This window comes from Canis aureus, chromosome 26 (genome assembly GCF_053574225.1).
Source record: "Canis aureus isolate CA01 chromosome 26, VMU_Caureus_v.1.0, whole genome shotgun sequence".
NCBI lineage: Eukaryota > Metazoa > Chordata > Mammalia > Carnivora > Canidae > Canis > Canis aureus.
Genome location: NC_135636.1, coordinates 35,136,729 through 35,157,226, shown reverse-complemented (window position 1 = coordinate 35,157,226; position 20,498 = coordinate 35,136,729). Strand labels below are relative to the sequence as shown.

At 42.3% G+C, this 20,498-nt stretch overlaps 1 long non-coding RNA gene and 1 pseudogene across 1 annotated transcript in view; both read left to right on the top strand.

The window, feature by feature from the left end:
- Window positions 1-20,498, top strand: part of LOC144298364 (uncharacterized) — a 54,203-nt gene that overhangs the window by 11,340 nt on the left and 22,365 nt on the right. The gene's annotated exons all lie outside the window — the stretch shown is intronic.
- Window positions 4,643-6,962, top strand: LOC144298837 (large ribosomal subunit protein eL39 pseudogene; annotated as a pseudogene).

Here is a 20,498-nt window from a genome sequence, read left to right as displayed (position 1 = left end):
ACAGAGAGCACCCCCAGAGGCTAGTACCTGGTTAACAGCACTGGCCACCTCATTTCCAGTGTGGAGCAGATAGCCACAAACAGGAGAGCTGCCTCTTGGACAGGATGCTAACCTGCCCCTTGCATCCAGCAACCAAAGTCAGACAGGGCAGAGTCTGAAAGAGGAGAGTGGAGCTCTCCCGTGTGGCCAGGACTCCGTGGCCCATGGTGGAGGCATCGTCTCAGAGATGACTGGGCAGTCCCCCATGCAAGTTCTAACCACACAGACCCCAGGACTCTGCTGCCCTGCGGTCAGGCCGAGAAGCAAAGAGAAGCCTCAAAGAGGTGGGAAAATGAGACAAGGGCCTGTAAGAATAAGCATGCTCTGGACTGTGTTCCAACACCACCAAGCAGTTCTCTGCTTCTCCATGAACACTAACGGGGTGTCCCACACTGTCTACCTAGGGATGGCAGCAAATCCCGCAGGCTAAGGGCTTGGTCCTACAAGGATGCCTGAGTTCACACACCTTTCTTAAGTCCAGGTTGTCACCTAGACTTCTTTTTTATTTAAGATTTTATTTATGTATTCGTGAGAGACACAGAGAAAGAGGCAGAGACACAGGCAGAGGGAGAAGCAGGCTCTCTGCTGAACGGGGAGCCCAAGGTGGGACTCAATCCCGGGACTCCGGGATCATGACCTGAGCTGAAGGCACATGCTCGACCACTGAGCCACCCTGGTGTCCTGTCACCTGGACTTCTGACCAACTGACTATAAATTGGAGGTTTCCACAACCCCTTCCTCAGGTTTGAGTAATTTGTTAGAACAGCTCACAGAGCTGAGGGAACCGGCTTTCTACATTTCCCAGTTTATTATAAAGGATATGACGAAAGATACAGATGCCCAGCTAGATGAAGAAGTCCAGAGGGCCAAGTCATGAAGCGTCCCGAGCTCAGGAACTCCTGTCCCCATGAATCCTGGCACATGGATGCATTCACCCACCCAGAAGCTCATCAAATCTCCTTGTTTAAGAGCTTTTATGCAACTTAATTTGCAATGCCCTCCTTTCCTTAAATCGGTGAATGGAGCCCAAAGTTCCAGTCCTGAAATCAATGGTCTTTTCTGGTGAAGAGTTGACTTAGTAGAGCCCCCAACCACCCTATGTCACTTGAGTAGCATGAACTCAGTTGTGATTAAGAGGCCTTGTTATAAATAACAGAAGGTACTCCCATTACTGAGGAAATTACAAGAGTTTTAGGAGTTCTGTGCGAGGAACTGGGGATGGAGATCAAATATATTTGTTATTATAGCACAGAGGCTGACCTCTCATCCGCAGCAATAGCTGCTTCTACTTTCCAGGGGGTGCCATGACTCACATCAGTGAGGAAATTATTCTCCACACAACCCTTCCCTTCATGCAGGTGGGTGAGGGAGGGACAGGAAAGGCTGGGCAGCAGCCACTGTCAATGCTTTGCCCACCGCGCCCTGGCCCCCTGGGCTGTGTTTTATGCAGACTGGTTCTCCCCATGCCTGCACCTGCAGCTCTTGGTAGAAAGCCAGGGAATGTATGTGCCCCTAGGGCCAGCCATCAGCCAAAGACTGACAAACACAGGGGGATAATCCTCCCACTCTCTGGCTCCCCAATGGGGGCAATTTTAAGGCTTTAAGGTGTCCCCAGGGTTCCCATGAGGGACTGAGCCAGAGCTACCCTCCTTCAACATTGCTTGCTGTCACATCTTTCCTCGGCTTCCTTTCCAGGTCCGATCCCGCACTCCCTGCCATTTGAATGCTTAAATAAATAATTTTCATATGAATCTCCTTCTCCAAATCTGCTTCTGGAAACTTAAGCTAACACAGCCTCATATTTCAGAGTCCTTGCTGGCTCTCTGTTACTAAAAATGGAAAGACGGGGTAGCCCTTTGTTTATAAAGCACAATGACAATGCTGCAGGTTGAAAATGTAGACCCTGAGATGAGGAAAGAATGCAGAATTGTTTCTTTACATTGAAGGGAGATGTTGGGCTTCTGAAGGGTGCCTGGCATGGCAAGGAAGACAGGAAGCTGGAAGCTTGAGGCGGAGAAGGGGCTGAGCAGCTGGGCAGTAGGAAACCCCTCGATTGCACCATGCCTTCCATAAAGGCTCCTGGCATACACCCCCTGTGGGTGTGATGTCTGGAGCAGGAGGAACCCAGTGAAAAGGCTCTTCGGGAAGCGATGCTGCAGTGCAGGCCAGCAGGATGGGAAGGCAAGGTGCTCCCAAAGCAGGAACTCTGAGCCAGAGAAAACTAAGGAAAACATAATCCATCAAACGTGCACTGCACGCCCCCCCCACACACACATACACGTGCATGCATATGCACACACACACACCAGTCCACCAAGAGGTGGAAAAGCATAAAACACCCTCCTTTGAGATCTGATTAATGCATGAAGTGACAAACTTGAAGTAACTAAAGGTATAAGTTCCAAAATCATCCCAAGAATATGCAAAGGTGTCTTCAACATTGAGGGGATCCCTGGGTGGCTCAGCGGTTTAGCGCCTGCCTTCGGCCCAGGGCATGATCCTGGAATTCCAGGATCGAGTCCTGCATCAGGTTCCCTCCATGGAGCCTGCTTCTCCCTCTGCCTGTGTCTTTGCCTCTCTCTCTCTCTGTGTGTGTCTCTCATGAATAAATTTTTAAAAAATTTTTTTAAAGGTGTCTTCAATATTGAGACAGCATTTCTCAATTAAAATTGGGGTTACATGGGCCTGGCTCCAGGCCATAAATTTGATTCAAGTCTTTTCCATTCATTTTTTAAGTTTTATTTATTTTAGAGAGAAAGCATGAGCAGGGGGAGGGCAGAGGGAGAGGAGAGAAGCAGACTCCCCATTGAGCACAGAGTCCAACTTGGGCTCGATCCCACAATCCCAAGATCACAACCCAAGCCAAAATCAAGAGTCAAATACTTCACCATATGAGCCACCCAGGCGCCTGTATTCCATGAATTTTGGGCCTCCTTGACCATTGGCTACCTCATTATCATGGCAAAAGATAGGCATAGAAGAGACAAAGCCCAACACGCAAGCACATTTTAAGCCTCTGCTCAATCATGTGTACCAATATCTCATTGGCCAAAGTAGGTCATATCACAGACCAAAATCAAGGTGCAATAAAGTACATTTCTTGCATGGATCTGCAGTGTAAAACTAATTATTTGCTGAATAATCATCTAACCTACCACAGGCTGAATCTTGGACAACCAAGGGATGTTGTTCTAGGGAGAAGTGGGAGGAGTATGTGTTCCACAGAGAGGAACGACATCAGGAAGGTCAGAGAGACACAAGGTTGTGTGGCACATTTAAAGAATGGCAGGTGGTTTGAAGGACAGGACACTGGTGAGAGATGTTGAGTATGTGCAGGAGCTAAGTCTGGAGAGAAAGGTAAGAGCCAGTATCTCAGGATAGGAGGAAACCCAAAAGATCTAGGTAGATTTTTTAAAAGATTTTATTTATTTATTCATAAGAGACACAGACAGACACACATAGGCAGAGGGAGGAGCGGGCTTCCCACAGGGAGCCTGATGTGGGACTCCATCCCAGGACCCTGGGATCAGGCCCTGGGCTAAAGGCAGACTCAACCGCTGAGCCACCCAGGTGTCCCAAGATTTGGATAGATATGAGCAAGGTAAGAGGTCTGTCCTCCCTGTTAGGTTTTCTTTCTTTCTTTTTTTTTTTTAAGATTTTATTTATTTATTCATGACAGACACACACACACACACACACAGAGGCAGAGAGAGGGAGAAGCCTGATGTGGGACTCAATCCCAGGTCTCCAGGATTATGCCCTGGGCCTAAGGCAGGCGCTAAACCACTGAGCCACCGGGGCTGCCCCCTGTTAGGTTTTCAAGGGACTCTTGCCTTGTCTCTTGAAGTCTCTACTTCTTGGCAGAAAAAAACCCTTCCATCACCCTTCTTGCTCTCTAGGGAACTGAAATTACCTTCACCTCAGTATTCAAGTGAGGAACTGCACCAATTCTCCTTTTTCTTATCACCTCCCATGCCTTGTGTAGCATCTAGTAAATGTTTGTCATATATACCCCTAAAGAGTGTAAGCGACTCAGAATTTTTTTGTCAAAATTATTTTTTTTTCTAATAAGGCATACTTATTCAAAGAATGTCACACTGCCTGTTGGCAGATATAACTACCTTCACACTTCGGTGATAGCCTTCCCAGATTCTATGCAATGTAATTACATAATTAGAATCATTGTTATGTTTAACCGGTTTTTTTTATATCAACTCAAAATGTAACAACTCAAAACATAAACCTATCACATCCTTCTTAATGGCTGCATTGTACTTTGTTGCATGGTTATGCCGTTTATTCAATCTCTTAACTTTCACCATTAGAAATAATAGTCTGAAGATATCCTTCAAATACATCTTTGCTCCCTGATGTACTTGGTTGTCTAGTTAAATTGCTAGACATAGTTTGTTCAAATGAATACCCACTTAACCTTTTTACATATCATTAAATTGCCTGTCAGATGGTTATATCAATATACAATCCTACTTCACACACTTGACATTACTGGATATTTTATACATGGCTAATATGAACAATTTTATCTCATTGTTATTTAATGGAACAATGACTTTTTTATTTCTTTGTAAAAAAAATATGTTTTTAAATTAGATCTCTCCCAGCAGAGCTATCAGCATATGTGAGGGGAGGACACAGATATTTTAGAAGAGAGGGATGATTAAGTTAGAAACAAATTAATAAATTAGAAAGTTAAAAATAACTAGATTTTGATAAATAAAACTAGAAGCTGGTTCTTGGAACAAAAGAGGGAAAAGAAGAAGGAAAGAAAAATTATTATCAAGTACAAGGAGAAAAATAAGAGATAAAACATGTTAAGCACGGTGCCAGATATAAGGAATAGGGTCTTCACTTCTGCATATAAAAAATATAAATTATTAGAAAATTCTATATTAAAGCTTATGTTAATATATCTGAAAATTTATCAGAAATGAATGGTTTTCCTTGAAAATATGAGTTCCTAAAATTGACTCTAAAGAACCTATATACCATAATTTACCAAAAGCCATTGATAAAATGGAAAAATGTCTCCAAGCAACAGAGCCCCAGATGGTTTTATGAATGACTTCTAGGAAATCTTATTTTAAAATACCATTTCTGTGTTATTTAAACTAGACATTTACACTAGCATAGGAAAAGATGTAATTTATAATACAAAAATGCAATACATTTTATAATACAGAAGACTAACTAGGCACTTACAGATATGAAAGCCTTAAATAAAATATTAGTAAGTTAAATCCAACAGTGTATTAAAAGAATTGTGCACTGTGATCAAGTAGTGTTGATTCCAGGAAGAATGATTAAGAAATCTGTGCTGAATCAAGCATTCTGTAATACATCAGATGGTGAAAGGAAAAAAGCATATGATCATCTCAATATATGCCAAAAATGCATTAATTAAAGCATGACATATATTTCTGATAACAATGACAATGGCACTGACAATGATTATGATAAATACCTTAGTAAGCAAAGAACAGAAAAGCCAAGGATACTTTCTTTTTTTAATCAGAAGCCACAAGCAACAAACTTAATGGTATAACATTAAACTTTGGGAATGTTCCAATTAAATGAAATGTTCACTGTAATTGCTATTAATCAAAATGTTTCTGAAATCTTAGAACAATGCCATTAACGAAGAAAAGGAAATAAAAGCAATAGATTAAAAAAAAAACAGCAAATAATCTTCATTTCCAGATTATATTCTTTTCTTCCTAGAAATTCCATGAAAACCAATTGAAAATATTATGGAAACTAATAATAGATGTCAATTAGGGGAGGATTGATTTGTGTTGTTTTGTTTTTGAGAGAAAGAGAGAATGCACTCCCAAGAGCTAGTGGGGGGAGGGGCAGAGGGGGAGAGAGTCTTAAGTAGGTTCTGTGCTCAGCTTGGAGCCCCATAAGGGCTCAGTCTCACAACTCTGAGATCATGACCTGAGCCAAAACCAAAAGTCAGATACTTAAGCGACTGACCCACCCAAGCACCCCTAAAGTGGTTTAATATAAGAAATAGACAAATCTACAACTTTCTTATATACTAACCATAACCAGTTAGTAAATGTAATGGGAGAGAAAAAGGAGATTCTAGTCATAATTGCAACAATAACTGTAGAATACCTGTGTGTGACTATGATTTAAATATATGACACATGAAGAAAATATATGAAATATAAATAAAATATTCCTAAAACAAACAAAAAACCCTTAAAAAGTTGGAGAGAGAGACCACATCTCAAGATATAAAAATGTTAGTTTTTCCTGAATTATTTTATGAAGTTAATGAAGTTTCTTTTTTAAAAAAAGAGTTTAGGCCCGTCTCCTCCTCCCTCCTTTCTGCTGCCATCCTTGTTGCATGTGGTTGTGATCGCCATGTCTTCTCACAAGACTTTCAGAATCAAGCGATTCCTGGCCAAGAAACAAAAGCAGAATTGTCCTATTCCCCAGTGGATTCGGATGAAAACTGGTAATAAAATCAGGTACAACTCCAAGAGGAGACACTGGAGAAGAACCAAGCTGGGTCTATGAGGAAGCATCGCAGATCATGAAATAGCATAGTTGGCACACATATTTAAGCCACATGGAGATCACATGTTCCTATCCTATCAATATGGAAACATCCTTCCTACCTGGCCAATAGACATGTCTTATCAAGGGAATGATTTTCTCTGTTACTATGCCTCTATACCAGTAGGTTGGTTCAGTAATAAATGTGAGACCTTTCAGCTGAAAAAAAAAATTATTTATTTATTTGAGAGAGAGAGAGCAAAAGCAGGGGGTGTGGAGCAGCAGAGAGAGAGGGACAAGCAGACTCTCTGCTGAGCAGGAAGCTTGACACAGGCCTCGATCCCAGGACCCTGAGATCATGACCTGAGCCAAAGTCAGATGCTTAACTGACTGAGCCACCCAGGTGCCCCAAAATTAATGTAGTTTCAATTCAAATCCCTATGGGATAACTTTTGGAACTTGAAAGATTGATTCTAAAGTTGTCTGAGGGCAGCCCCTGTGGCACAGCAGTTTGGCGCCACCTGCAGCCTGGGGTGTGATCCTGGAGACCCGGGATCGAGTCCCACATCAGGCTCCCTGCATGGAGCCTGCTTCTCCCTCTGCCTGTGTCTCTGCCTCTCTCTCTCTCTGTGTCTATGAATTAACAAGTAAAATCTAAAAAAAAAAAAAAAAAAAAAAGAATATAGAAATCTCTTTGTTATAAAAAATAAAAAAAAAATAAAGTTGTCTAAAAGAAGGTATACTTGAAGCCAAGAAATTTTTGGTGGGCTTTTAGCCCCACAGAATAAAGAGTACATTTCCCATTCTCCCTTGCAGCAAAGTATGTTCCTGTGACTAAGTTTTGACCAATGAAAGTGTTTTGTTGCTGCATCCCAGAAACCTTTCTTTAAAAATGGATTCATGCATCATTTCCCTTCTAACCCCTTTCTCTACCCTGCTGCTTGGAACATGATGATGTCTGAGGATGAGGATGTATAGGCTAGACCTTGAGAATGAAGGTCAGTCTAATAACAACACAGCAGAAAGCTGGAAAGAATCTGGTTTCCAGAGGTTTTCATGAAAGTGAAAAGCCACATCAGCTCCAGATTGCCTACATCTGGACCTTAACATGAACGAGAACAGACTATCTTATTTAAGCCACTGTTATTTGGAGTTTTCCTCATTCACAGGTGAATCTCACCCTATTATAATATTTTCCCCATGCTTATATAATTATATTAAGACCTATATAAAGACACACACGCAAGTTTTATGTAGGTTTCTGTCATTGTTTTGAGGGAGAAGACAACTTTCTTGATCTTGCTTTCCTGAGTTTATACAACCTTGTGACATTTCCTCCACTTCAACTAGTATAGCTCTAATACATATATATATTTTTAAGATTTACTTATTTATTTTGAGAGAGAGAACACAAGTGGGAGGGGCAAGGAAAGAAGGAAAGAGAATCTCAAGCAGATTCTGTGCCCAGTGCAGAGCCTGACACAGGGCTCAATCCCACAACCGCGAGATCACAACCCGAGCAGAAACCAAGGGACACCCAACCAACTGCATCACTCAGATGCCCTTTTAATACATTTTTTGATGGCTTCAAAAAAGTACCAAAATTTATTCCCTCATCTTCTCACTATTGGGCACCTGCTTTGTTTCTGATTTTCCCCCCACTCTTACAATGTAATAAGCATAGGTTCTTGTCTTCTGATGCTTTTTTCTAAGGGACAGAATCCTATATACTTCTACCCTTGGTTGGACCACTTCACATCTTAATGGAGGGCAAGAATAATACTTGATTTGCCTAAATACCTAAGCCAACTGGATGAAGGGGTATGCATTTTAAATTTTAACAGATGTCAATAGATTACTTTCCAAAAAGACTAAAACACTTACATTTCCATCAGCAGTGTATGAGAGCACCATTTCTCAATATCCCTACAGGCAATAGTTCTTTTTTAATTTTTAGCAGTCTGGAGGATATAAAATATTGTTACCTCAGTTTGCTCTTCTTGGACTATAATCAATATCCGGTAATGTAAGACTCCTGTCCCTTCTTTTCATAGTTTTCAGACAAGATCACTTTATCCAGTTTAAACAAAACTTTATGGGATTAAGAATGGAATTATAATAAATTGATATATAAATTTAGAGAAAATTAGAATTTTTGTATTAAGCCTTTCCATCCAAGAACATGGTAAAGCTTTTTATTGAGTTAGTTCTTTTATATCTTTCAATAAACTTTATAGTTTTTTTTTTTATTTAGCTTTTCCAAAGCCTTTCTTGTTAAATTTATTCTTAAATATTTTTTAGTTTTTGGAGCTATTATAAATAAAACATTTTCATATTTCCATTTTTAGGTATTTATTGGTAAAATAGAAAAATGCTATGATTTTTTGTATATCTTATAACAAGACACCTTCTCAAATTATCTTATTCATATAATTATATTTTTTACTGGAACCTCTCATATTTTCATGTTAAATAATAGCATTAGAGAAAAATTTTATTTCCAATGCTTAGTAAGTTATTTCATTTTCTTTTTTGGCACTTTCTAGGACCACCAAGACCAGGATAAATAATAAAGACCAAGTTTTGTGGTTTGTTTGTTTCTTAAGATTTTATTTACTTATTTGACAGAGAGAGAAAGCAACCCCAAGCAGGGGGAACAGCAGGCAGAGGGAGAAGCCCCAATGTGGGGCTTAATCCCAGGACCCTGGGATCATGACCCAAGCAGAAGGCAGACATTTAACCAATTGAGCCACCCAGGCACCCCATTTCATGGATTTTGTATTCCTTTCCTTCAATTGCTAGTGCTCCTATATACTTATACCCTTGGTTGGACCACTTCACATCTTACCGGAGGGCAAGAATAATACTTGATTTGCCTGCCACTCCATCTCTAGCATCCAAAATAGGGCTGGGAACATACTATAAAAAGGAAAAACATATATGTATTTCAAGAAGGAGAAAGTAGCCAAATGTTGAGTTCTGCTAAGATCAAATAAGATAGGAATTCAAAAGTGCATTTTAGATTTAACAATAAGTTCACTGATGAACTTAGTGATAGTATTTTAGTGGAAAGAGCAGAAGCCACAGGACAAAAATTTTGGAAGACCTCAAGGAACGTTTTGTACAAACATTTACGGCACTGAGCTCTCCTAGTGTTTATGAGACCCTGAAAACATTTCAGAGTAGTGGAGCTCTTGGTACACATGGAGAGCTGAGAGCTGAGCAATAGTCATGTTAAGGACTTTGTACTTAAACTTAAACTTAGCTACCATAGGTAGCTAAGGAAGAATTTAAACTAAAGAATCATACCATTAGAGTTGCTTTTTTAGAAAGGTCATTCTTTCTAATTTTTTTTTAAGATTCTTAATTCTTATTTATTCATGAGAGACACAGAGAGAGAGGCAGAGACACGGACAGAGGGAGAAGTAGGTTCCCCTCAGGGGAAGTCCCCAATGTGGGACTCCATCCTGGGACCCTGGGATCAAGCCCTGAGCGGAAGGCAGTGATGGCTCAACCACTGAGCCACCCAGGTGTCCCTGAGTCATTCTTTCTAAAGAAAGAGAGTACTATTTCCTGAATTCACCCATTCCTCTCCATCCTTATTTGCATTGCCTTTTCCTGGATCACCTTTCCTACCCCCTCTTAACGTGTGGGTTCCTGTGGCAACCTCCTGGTCTCATTCTTATCACTCCTCTGTCTGTCACACCAGCTTCCAAGGTAATCCCTTTGTTTTGCTTTTGGTTTTGGTTTTGTTTTTCAGATGAATCTTCTTGAGATTACAAATCTAATCGTGTCATTCTTCTGCTTAAAGTACATTTTTGGGATCAGTAAAGCACTGTCCCAGCTTCTATGGTTTCTAGCCTTCCCAGGTGAGTGCCCAAGGGCTCAACATCCATTCCTTAGTTGGGTAGAATTTTTATCTGGGGATTGACCTATTCTTGGGACTCCTAGGGAGAAAGATGGTTTCTGCTTTAGGAAAACAGAACCTGATGAAGATCCAGTGAGCATCCTTTGAGCTTTTGGGTGCAGATTTCCTCAGAATTGTTTATTCTCCCACCCTGGAACCAGTTTAAATGGTGCTAAAAGCTGGTGATGGTGCTTATCCCATTCCTCTGCTGCATGTTCCCTACAGAAGGCCCTGATGTCCTCATTCTGTTGGGATAATAGGGTGAGTTCTCTGGAAACCATCTGGTCTGTAAATCTGTGTCTGAGAAAGGAATCCGGAAGATTTGGATGGATTTGGCGAAAAGTTCTTCTTAGAAGACTTCACAATCCAACCAGTTCAAGACTAGAATTCAGTAATTATAATGGTGACAGTAATATGGCAGAACTGTTTTCCTTCCATATCTTTCTCCCCTCCTCCTCAAAGTCTGGTCCCTCCTGAGGCCAAGATTGTAGAGGTAGTAAGACTTGGTCAGGTTCTGAATATGTTTGGAATTAGGGCTGATGGGACTTGCTGACAAATTGGATGCAAGGTGAAAGAGAGAGATGGATCAGGATGACTCCAAGGTGTTTAGTCTAAGCAATCGGAAGCAAGAAGTTGCTATTTATTGACATGAAGGAAGTGATACAATGAGCAAGTTTTGAAGAGGTCTAGAGTTTAATTCCATGTTATATTTGAGATGCTATTAGACATCAAAAAGGACATCAAGCAGGTAGTTGGGCATATAAGCCCAGAGATTTGGGGGGAAGCCTGGATTGGATATATAAATCTGGGAGTGTTCAAAGCCATGAAACTGGATGAGGTCACCAGGAAGTAAGTGGAAATAAAGCGGGAAAACAGAAAATCAGGAAGATTTGTATGGTGCCTGGGGAAGAGTTGTTCTTAGAAAACTTTACAATCTGGACGCCAGGGTGGCTCAGTGGTTGAGTGTCTGCCTTTGGCTTAGAGCGTTATCGGGACTGAGTCCCCCAACGAGCTGCCTGCAGGAAACCTGCTTCTCTCACTACCTATGTCTCTGCCTCTCTCTGTGTGTCTCTCATGAATAAATAAAATAAAATAAAATAAAATAAAATAAAATAAAATAAAATAAAATAAAAAAGACTTTACAATCAAACCAGTTCAAGACTAGGATTCAGTAGTAATATGGTGACAGTGATGAGGCAGGACTGTTTTCCTTCTAACATTTAGGTAGGAAACCCAACATTTAGATGGGAAGATGAGGGAGAACCAATAAAGGAAACTAAGAAGGAACATTCATTGAAGTAGAAGGAAAACTTTAAAAATGCAGTGTCATGGAAGCTAAGCACAGAAAGTATTTCTAGGGGATCCCTGGGTGGCGCAGCGGTTTGGCGCCTGCCTTTGGCCCAGGGCGCGATCCTGGAGACCCGGGATCAAGTCCCACATCGGGCTCCCGACGCATGGAGCCTGCTTCTCCCTCTGCCTATGTCTCTGCCTCTCTCTCTCTCTCTCTCCCTCTCTCTCTGTGACTATCATAAATAAATAAAAATTAAAAAAAATAAATTTAAAGAAAGTATTTCTAGGAACACATCAATTGCCAAATGCTGCAGATAAGTTGTATTAGCCCCAGTAGAACTGGCTGCCATAATAGAGACATTAAAGACATCCCCATATCTCAGTGGCATGAGCAATATAAGTATATTTCTCACTCACGTACAGTATATTCAGCAGCAGAGAAGAATGATAAAAGGAGGGGAGAAGAAGCTCTTTGCTCCATAAAAATATTCAGAGTCCATGTTGACAGAGGCTGAATTATCTTCAACTTGTGGCTTTCAAGGGCACTCAAGGTATCAATGTCCAGCCAGTAAATGTTGGTGGGAGATGAGAATAGTACACAGAAAGTATAATGGTAAGAGTCTGGCAAGAAATAGCACACTCAAGCTGCGTAATTTTAGAAGCATTTGATTAAAAGATTATCTATAAAGGTAGGAGCAGGGGCAGGAAAACTGTGAAAGGATTTCCATGACCATGAGATGGTTGATGGTAGTAGCTGTTACCATCTTAGACTTGAAGAGATAAGAGAAAGCAATGATTAGTGGACTCAAGAGAGACAAAGAACTATGTGGTAGAGATGCCTGACTGAAGCTTTGGTAGAGGCAGATAGCCAACTAAAAACAAGCATACAGGGACCAATCCAGGGGAACAAATTGCCTGACCTTCTTCCTTCCTGCCTCCAATCTCCTGCAGGTACTTCCCAATGACTCAAGCCATCCAGAAATGAGAAGGCTCATTACTAAAATCCCTAGTGGCCAGGCTCTTAAGGCACAGACCAGGGTGGGAAAAGGTGAAGAGTGGATTTGGAGGAACAGATATCCAGCATGGAATGTTTCTGTAACTCAGGCTTGGGAGGCACATATATCCCTTCCACCCACATTCCATTGGCCAGAACCCATCATATGGCCACATCTAACTACAGATTAAGAAATCAAGTGCCCAAAAGGAGGAAAGGAGAGATTTGGTGAATGGCAAGGTAGAGTACTCTCTACTGTGTGGCCAAGGAAGATAACAACTGAGCATTGACCATTGGATTTAGCAATATGGAAGCAATTGGTAATCATGATAATCCAGTCATGAGTGTGAAAACCTGATAAGAATAGATGCAAGAGAGAATGCGAGGAGAAGAATCAGAGATAGCAATTGCTAACAACTTCTTTCAGTCAGTTTTGCTGAAAAGGGAATCAAAGCAAAAAGGTGATAGCTAGAGGGTTGTGAGATCAAAGAAGTTTGCTTTGTTTTTCATGGTGAAGAAATAAAAGCATGTTTTATGCTGATGGGAATGTTCCAGGGGAGAGAAAAAATTGATGATGCAGGAAAGGGCAAATTGCTGGAGTGATGTCCTTGAGGAAGCAAGAAAGGATGAGATCTAGCCATAAGCTGAAGGTTGGCCTTGGAAAAGAATCCAAGCAGTTCATCTGTAGGAACAGTGAAGAAAGCAGAATATATGGACAGAGTCCTGGTAAGGAAGAAATGTGGTGGGGAGCTTGTTGGAGGTCCTTTCCAATCACCTGTATTTTCTCAGTGTAACAAAAAGGAAAGCTAGCTGAGAGTGAGTCCAGAGGAGGAATTTGGGGGATTTAAATAGAAATGAGACAATGCAACTTAGTTACCTAAGATGGTGTGAGAAAAAAAAAAGAAAAAGAAAAAAAATAAAAGATGGTGTGAGAAATGATGTCCAGAAGTTAATCTTCCCATTGGAGATGGTCCAATTGTCTCTGAGACAGGTGAAAGGCCCTGCCTCTCTCCATTCTGTCAGTAGCCCTTTCCTTGCCCTAACCCAACATCAGAATTGGAAAATAAGCATAGAGAGAGAGCACTTACAAGGCCCAAGCTCTGCTCTAAACACTTCATATATACTTAGGCATAGTAATGCCATGCAGTAGATACTACTTTTTTAAAAAAATTTATTTATTCATGAGAGGAAAAGAGAAAGTGCAAGTGTGAGGGAGAGGGAGAGGAAGAGAGAAACCCCACCAGACACCGCACTCAGTGCAGAGCCCCACATGGGGCTCGATCTCACGACCCTGATATCATGACTGGAGCCGAAACCAAGAGCCATATATTCAACGGACTGCACCCAGGTGCCCCAACAGTAGGCACTACTATTATCATACCTCCTTTTCATAATGAGGAAACCCACACACAGGCAAGTAATACAGTAGATTATTGAGCTGAATTCAACTCGGGCAGTCTGGCTCCAGGCTCTTGAATCCTATGTCTCTATCTGTATGTATTAGATGTGTCAGAGATAATCACTAGAGGGGGTTGTGCTTGAGAGAAGGAAATACAACTTTGAAAGGGTGAGGAGCTGTGGCCAGGTAGATGGGGATGAGGATTGGTGGGTGGGACGCCTGGGTGGTTCAGTTGGTGAAGTGTCTGCCTTCAACTCAGGTCATGATCCCAGGGTTCTGGGATCCAGCCCTGCATTGAGATCCCTGCTTAGTAGGACACCTGCTTCTCGCTTTCCTGCTCCCCCTGCTTGTGTGCTGGCATGCTCTCTCTGTCACAAAAATAAAATCTTAAAAAAAAAAAAAAAAAAGGAGAGGATTGGTGGGGACTTGCTACTGGAAGACAGGTGGCCACATGGTGACTCAGGGAGCCTGGGACCAAAAGGCAGAGCCAGTATCCGAAGTACAGGGACAAGTTGAACAGGCCTGCATCAGTCAGCATATAATGCTTGATTTAATCTTGACTTAATGTTCCCTTGGTTTCTGTGTGTGTCACTGGCTAACAGAATCTGCTGTGTTTCCATGATGGAGGGGTGTGGTACCGTGGTGGGAGCAATAATGATGATGTGGTAAAACAGCTCTCAGTCAATGCGTGCTTCATCAGTGAACAATGAATCCATGAAGAATTTTATCGGCAAAAATACCCATCTATGAGCAAAGAACCAAATTGACTTACATTACATTATTTAATGCTTATAATACCCTTATGGGGTACACACCGTCATCCCCATTTCCAGATAAGGAGAGTGAGGCTCAGAGAGGTTGTGTAACTGTCCAAGGTCACATGGGTAACAAGTGGTGGAGCTGGGGCCTGAGCCCCAGCCTTTTGGAGCCAGAGGCTGACTACATTGTACCAGCTGCCTCTCTATTTGGGGATGAAGCACCAGGAGCCCTAAGGAACCCTACAGGGCCCCGAGGGCCTCTGGGGCAGGGCCCCCGGTTGAGAGGGACTCCCTTTAATGAAGGCAATTGAGAAACAATCCTCCTCTTTATTTGCCTGTAACAGGGGCTCAGAAAAGCTAATTATCTTCCTGTGAACCAGTTAACTATTCAATTTTCTCCATTTGGGTAATTAATTATCAGAGTCAAGTGCAGGATCCAGCTAATTTTAGAAAGACGCAGCTGTAGGGTCATCTGGGGAACAAACTCAGCTGAGAAAGGAGGAAGCACAGGCAAGAGTCTCTCTCTGCTGTGGCTCAGAGGGAGGTCGGGAGAGGGGCTTCGGGCTGGCTGGAGTGGAGGGCAGGGGAAAGTGTGCTGAGAGCAGGCTGGCTGGGATTCCCTCAGCACCAGGGAGCAGCAGAGTCAGGGGCATGGGCCCAGCTGCCAACGCAGCTGCCAGCATCACTGCAGGGGAGAAACGGGGGCATTCCTTCAACCACCAGCTGCTCTGTGTCCTCTCTCCCTTTGAGGCACCCATGGGATCTGTCACCCCTCAGTCCTCACATCCTCACTTGGAGACAGCTTATAAAGACGTTAAGCCACAGAGGGAGAGAGAAAGAGAGAGAAATCTTAGTTTTCATCTCTGGCTATCAACTCGGGCTAATACTGCTAACATTCGTCAAGAGCCAGGCATATCTCATACCACGGTGGTTGGGTACAATGACTTTCCTGTGTTACAGATGAGAAAACTGAGGTTCAGAGACACAATGTAGCTTGTTCAGGATCTCATGGTTAGGATGTGGCAGAAACTGGAATTTGAGCTCAACTCTTAAATCCACGCCCTCACCATTTCTTAAAGCAACATGCCACACGTGCAATTTTTCTGAGCAGCACCATGGTGAAGAGTTGGAGTATTTGGGACAGTAAGGGTCGGACAAGCACTTGGTTCTCTAAACTAAGTCAATTAATTGGTCAGGGATATCAAACCTTCAGCAAGCTCCTCAAGGGAAGGGACATTCCAGTTGTAAAAGCAGTAGGTCTAGAATTCTTGCCACTATGTACCACCATGTGCTCTGGGAGGCATCAGGGGAGAATGGAGAAGACCTGGCCAGAGAGTCTGCCTCCAGCGTCAGTTGCTGAAGGGTCAGAATTGGGGTGGGGATGTTGATGATGATAGTTTTACTGAGCACTTACTATAAACCAAGAACTGTAATGATCACTTTTACTGAGTTGGTGACTCTGTTAATCCTTATGATGATCCATGAAGTGGTCATTCTTATCATTCCTGTTATACAGATAGAGAAACTGAAACACTAAGTTGAGTTCCTTGCTCTTGAGTGAGGAAGCTATATTAAAATCTGAGCCGTTTGTCCCTACTATTCCCCTCCCAGTCAACCAGGCCCTGGTAGCGGGTCAGAGAGAGTTGGTAGGGAGGCTACCCCAAACCATGGACAGCTCCCCATGGCCCCTGGTTGCCTAGTTACATCCCTGAGACTGGTTCATTGTACCAATGACCACTACCAATGTCTACCCTTTGTGAAGAGCTCTGCTTTCTTGCAGAGGGGAATTTTCCTTGGACTGACTCTTAGGGACCAGGTGCTGTGGCTTGATTCAAGTCCCTGATAAGCCTTGTGGAGCTGGGTCCTGAGCCAGGAACATCTCTCCTCAGGGTTCTGGAGACCCATCCTCTAAGATGTAAGAGTTTTCTCCATGTGGGACAGTCAGATAACTGATCCCCACAGTCATTTTTCCCATCCAGTCCTGCTCTTCCTACATTTGCCATTACCTCCCACATCCCATTTCTCTGGGAAAGCCAGTTCCATATGTCTTAGCTTCTCCATCTGTGCTTCTGTCATCCCTGCAAAAGCCCATGGTCCAAACTGGACCTGCCCAATTATGTCTTCCTCATTTTGCCAGCTCTGATAGGAGTTTCCAAGTTCAAAGCCAGGCTCCCTGGCCCAATCTGCCGGCCCAGAGCCCCAGCAGGTGCAGCATAGTTGCTAAGCAACATCTCCAGGATCTCTGTGTGTTCCAGTCACATGATTATCGTTGCTAAGGAAACAAGTCCTCTGGCATCCCAGGACGCAGCAAGGCCTAGGCAATGGTGTGTTACCTGAGGCCTAACAAAAATCTTACTGTCCCATGTTCCTGACAAGTTGTGAGTCCTTAACTGTTATAGGGGATGATGAGGTTGATCCTTACCTTTTACCCAGACACTGGCTCTTAGAAGGGAGTATCCAAACTGGAGTCTTGGTGACTCACTGGGCATTCATGGAATCCAGTTCTTGGGGGTGGCCAGTATTAAGAGAGGCTTTTAAAGAAAGATATTAATACATCAGAGTTCAGAAGACAATCTATATCACCAATCCTCTCACTTCTGTCCATAGATTCTATTGTAAAGATAGAATTTGGATTTGAATTGGAAGACGGGAAAGGTGAGGAGGTGCAGGACAAGAGGGTTGCAGTAGGGTCCCAGTACTACAGCAACAAGAGAACCAGAGAAGGTTTTCCCCAATACCACCTCCCCACACCTGTAGCTCAAACACTGCAGGACAGTAGATGCCATATCAGGGGATATCACAGTCTCCCTGGAGGGCTTGCTTCCCTGTATTCTCTAGTCCAGACTTCTTGGAGCTCTCTCCCCAGGACTGGCTCAGAAATGAGATGAGGAAATGAGGAAATCTTTCTGAAGGACAAAAAGACAGAGAGATGGATGATAAGAGATAAAATATCAGAGAATTTGAGCACTAATTGAAGATGCAACAATTGAAAAATAGGAATTCCAAAAATAAAGAACAGAGAGTACAAATGGAAGAAAATTATCAAAGAAATAATAAGAATATATTGAAAATAACTGAAATATCCTGGAAAAGATAGGCATGAGTTTCCAGCTTCAAAGATTCTAAAGAAGGGTCAAAACAAACACCAAAAATATTTCTCCCTAAGTCACATCTTCAGAAAGTATCAGATTACTGATGACAAAGAGAAGATCCTAAAAGCTTCCAGACAGTGAAGCCAATTTGCATAGAAAATATCAAAAATCATAATGGCATCAGGTTCCAAAGTAAGAGAAAACCATACAACGTCCTCTAAATATCCAAGGAAAATTATTCCATCCTTTCAATTAAAGCTGTTTTAATTTCCAAGAACTCTTTTTGATCTACTTGATTCCTATTTTAAAACACCCCTGTCCTTTTTCCACGGGGGCAGTATCCAATCTTGTCTTTTCTATGTATTGTCTCAAATTCCTTCAAATTGCACCCATTAGGTAAGCAGTTTGTGTCTCTCTCTTTCACAGTGGAGGCTTTCCTCAAATGTTTGGGGACATTTAGCAGATGGTTTGATTAGTTTTAGGTGTAGAAGTTTAGGTTGCCTGATCACATTTAAGAGTAAAGCAGTAAGGAGTGCCTGGGTGGCTCAGTTAGTTAAGCATCTGACTCTTGATCTCAACTCACATGTTGATCTCAGGGTCATGAGTTCAAGCCCCACATTAGGTGCCACACTAGGCATGGAGCCTACTTAAAAAAAAAGAGAGAGAGAGAGAGTACTAAAAAGCACCAGTTAGGAGCTCTTTGTACTGAGTTTGGAGTGTGGTTTGTGAACATCATTGTAAAGAGATCCCCCCAGGGTCTCTTTGTTATATCATTCTTCTTAAACTGGTAAGATTCCCCAGAGAGAAGGATTGTCCCCTTTGATTGGAGGATATGATCCTGGCAACCAGCACTCTAGCTGCTATGAGGGAAGAAAAGGGTGGGAGTTTCAACACTTAGTATGCAAATTTATATCTAATTCCCCTGCTTTCAGCAGAGAAGATACCTACCCTTAACTATACCTGGCATCCCCAGATCCAGAGCCCTCTTTAACCTTATCAGGAAAATAAACCTTCAATTTTCAGCTGGGGTTGTAGAGAACCAGGTGTCTTCTTCTTAGATTTTAAACCAACCTTCCTGTTTCAGCCCCATCTAGGGGTGCCTCCAAACCCTGAGCTTTGGGAGTTTCTGCTGTGAAGACAGGTTGCTGTTTCTTGGCTTTTCCCACGACAGTTCTGGGTCTCCTAAGCCAGCCAGCATATATTCATCTGATTTCCAGCTTCTAAAATTTTATTGCTGCTTGGGAGTATTGTCTTCTCTCCTACCCTCTTTATTTTTATAGATAAATCAATCAATCAATCAATCAATCAATCAATCTTTTCAAAATTCCTACACTTATTATTTTACTTGTGTTTTGGGAAAGAAGGTTGGTAATCCACTCCACTTGTTAAAATCGCCATCTTGAACCAGAAATCTTGAAGTTGATTAATAACTGGCATTAACACACGTGCATCCAGACTGGGTAGGTTGGAATGTGGGCTTCAGTATCTTGGCTCTTGAACATACTAGCTGCTTAACCATGGGTAAGTTACAGAAACTGTCTGTTTCCTCATCTGTAAAATAGAGATAATAATAGTACATAGTTGAGGTGCCGGGGTGGCATAGTCAGTTAACTGTCTGACTCTTAGTTTCAGCTCAGGTCATGATTTCAGGATCCTGGGTTGGAGCCTTGAGTCAGGCTCTGTGCTCTGTGAAGTCTGCTTGGGATTCTCTCTCCTCCTCTCCCTCTGGCCCTCCCACCTGCACTCATGCTATCTCTCTCTCTCTCTCTCCAATAACTAAATCTTAAAAAAAAAAAAAAGGCACATACTTCACTTGAGTGTTGTGAACTCTAGAATAGTGCCTAGGATATAGCCATTCCCTCAGAAATTATTGTTATTATTGTTATTATTATTATTATTACGTTGTATTTACTATATGCTAGCACCTGTGGCAAGGGCAGTGGGTCTGGGGAAACCAAGATGAATATTCCATTTGAGTTTCCACTCCTTCCAGCCCCCAAACTGGTATGACCAGTTTTCCCACTCTGGTCTATACCATGTAAATACAGTATGTGTCCTAAGTAAATTACAGGCAGGTGGAAGTTCTAGTTGTGCAAATATAGCTGGTAACAATGTAAACAAAGTATTCAAATGAATTGGAGGCCCCAATGACAGGGCAGTTGCTTTCAAGTATGGTTCCATCTCTTCTGTTTGAGTGTAGTGGCCGCAGGCATCATTTCCAGCACGACTCACTCACATATTTCTTTCTGAGCATCCAAATCATATCTGTTACTTGTTTTGCAGGGCAAATGACACCATCTGGACAATGGAAACAGCAGCATAGGCTTGGGGCAGTGCCCTGCTCCCACCCCAATGGCTTAAGCAAAGTCTCCTCCCCCTTTTCAATGAGCTTCCTTTGAGTTTCCTTTCTTCTGGTCGGCGAGGCTTTCATCTCTCTCTGCTCTCTTTGTCCTGCAGAGCAGGCTGCAAACCTGCAGGTTCTGTGATCCTGCTG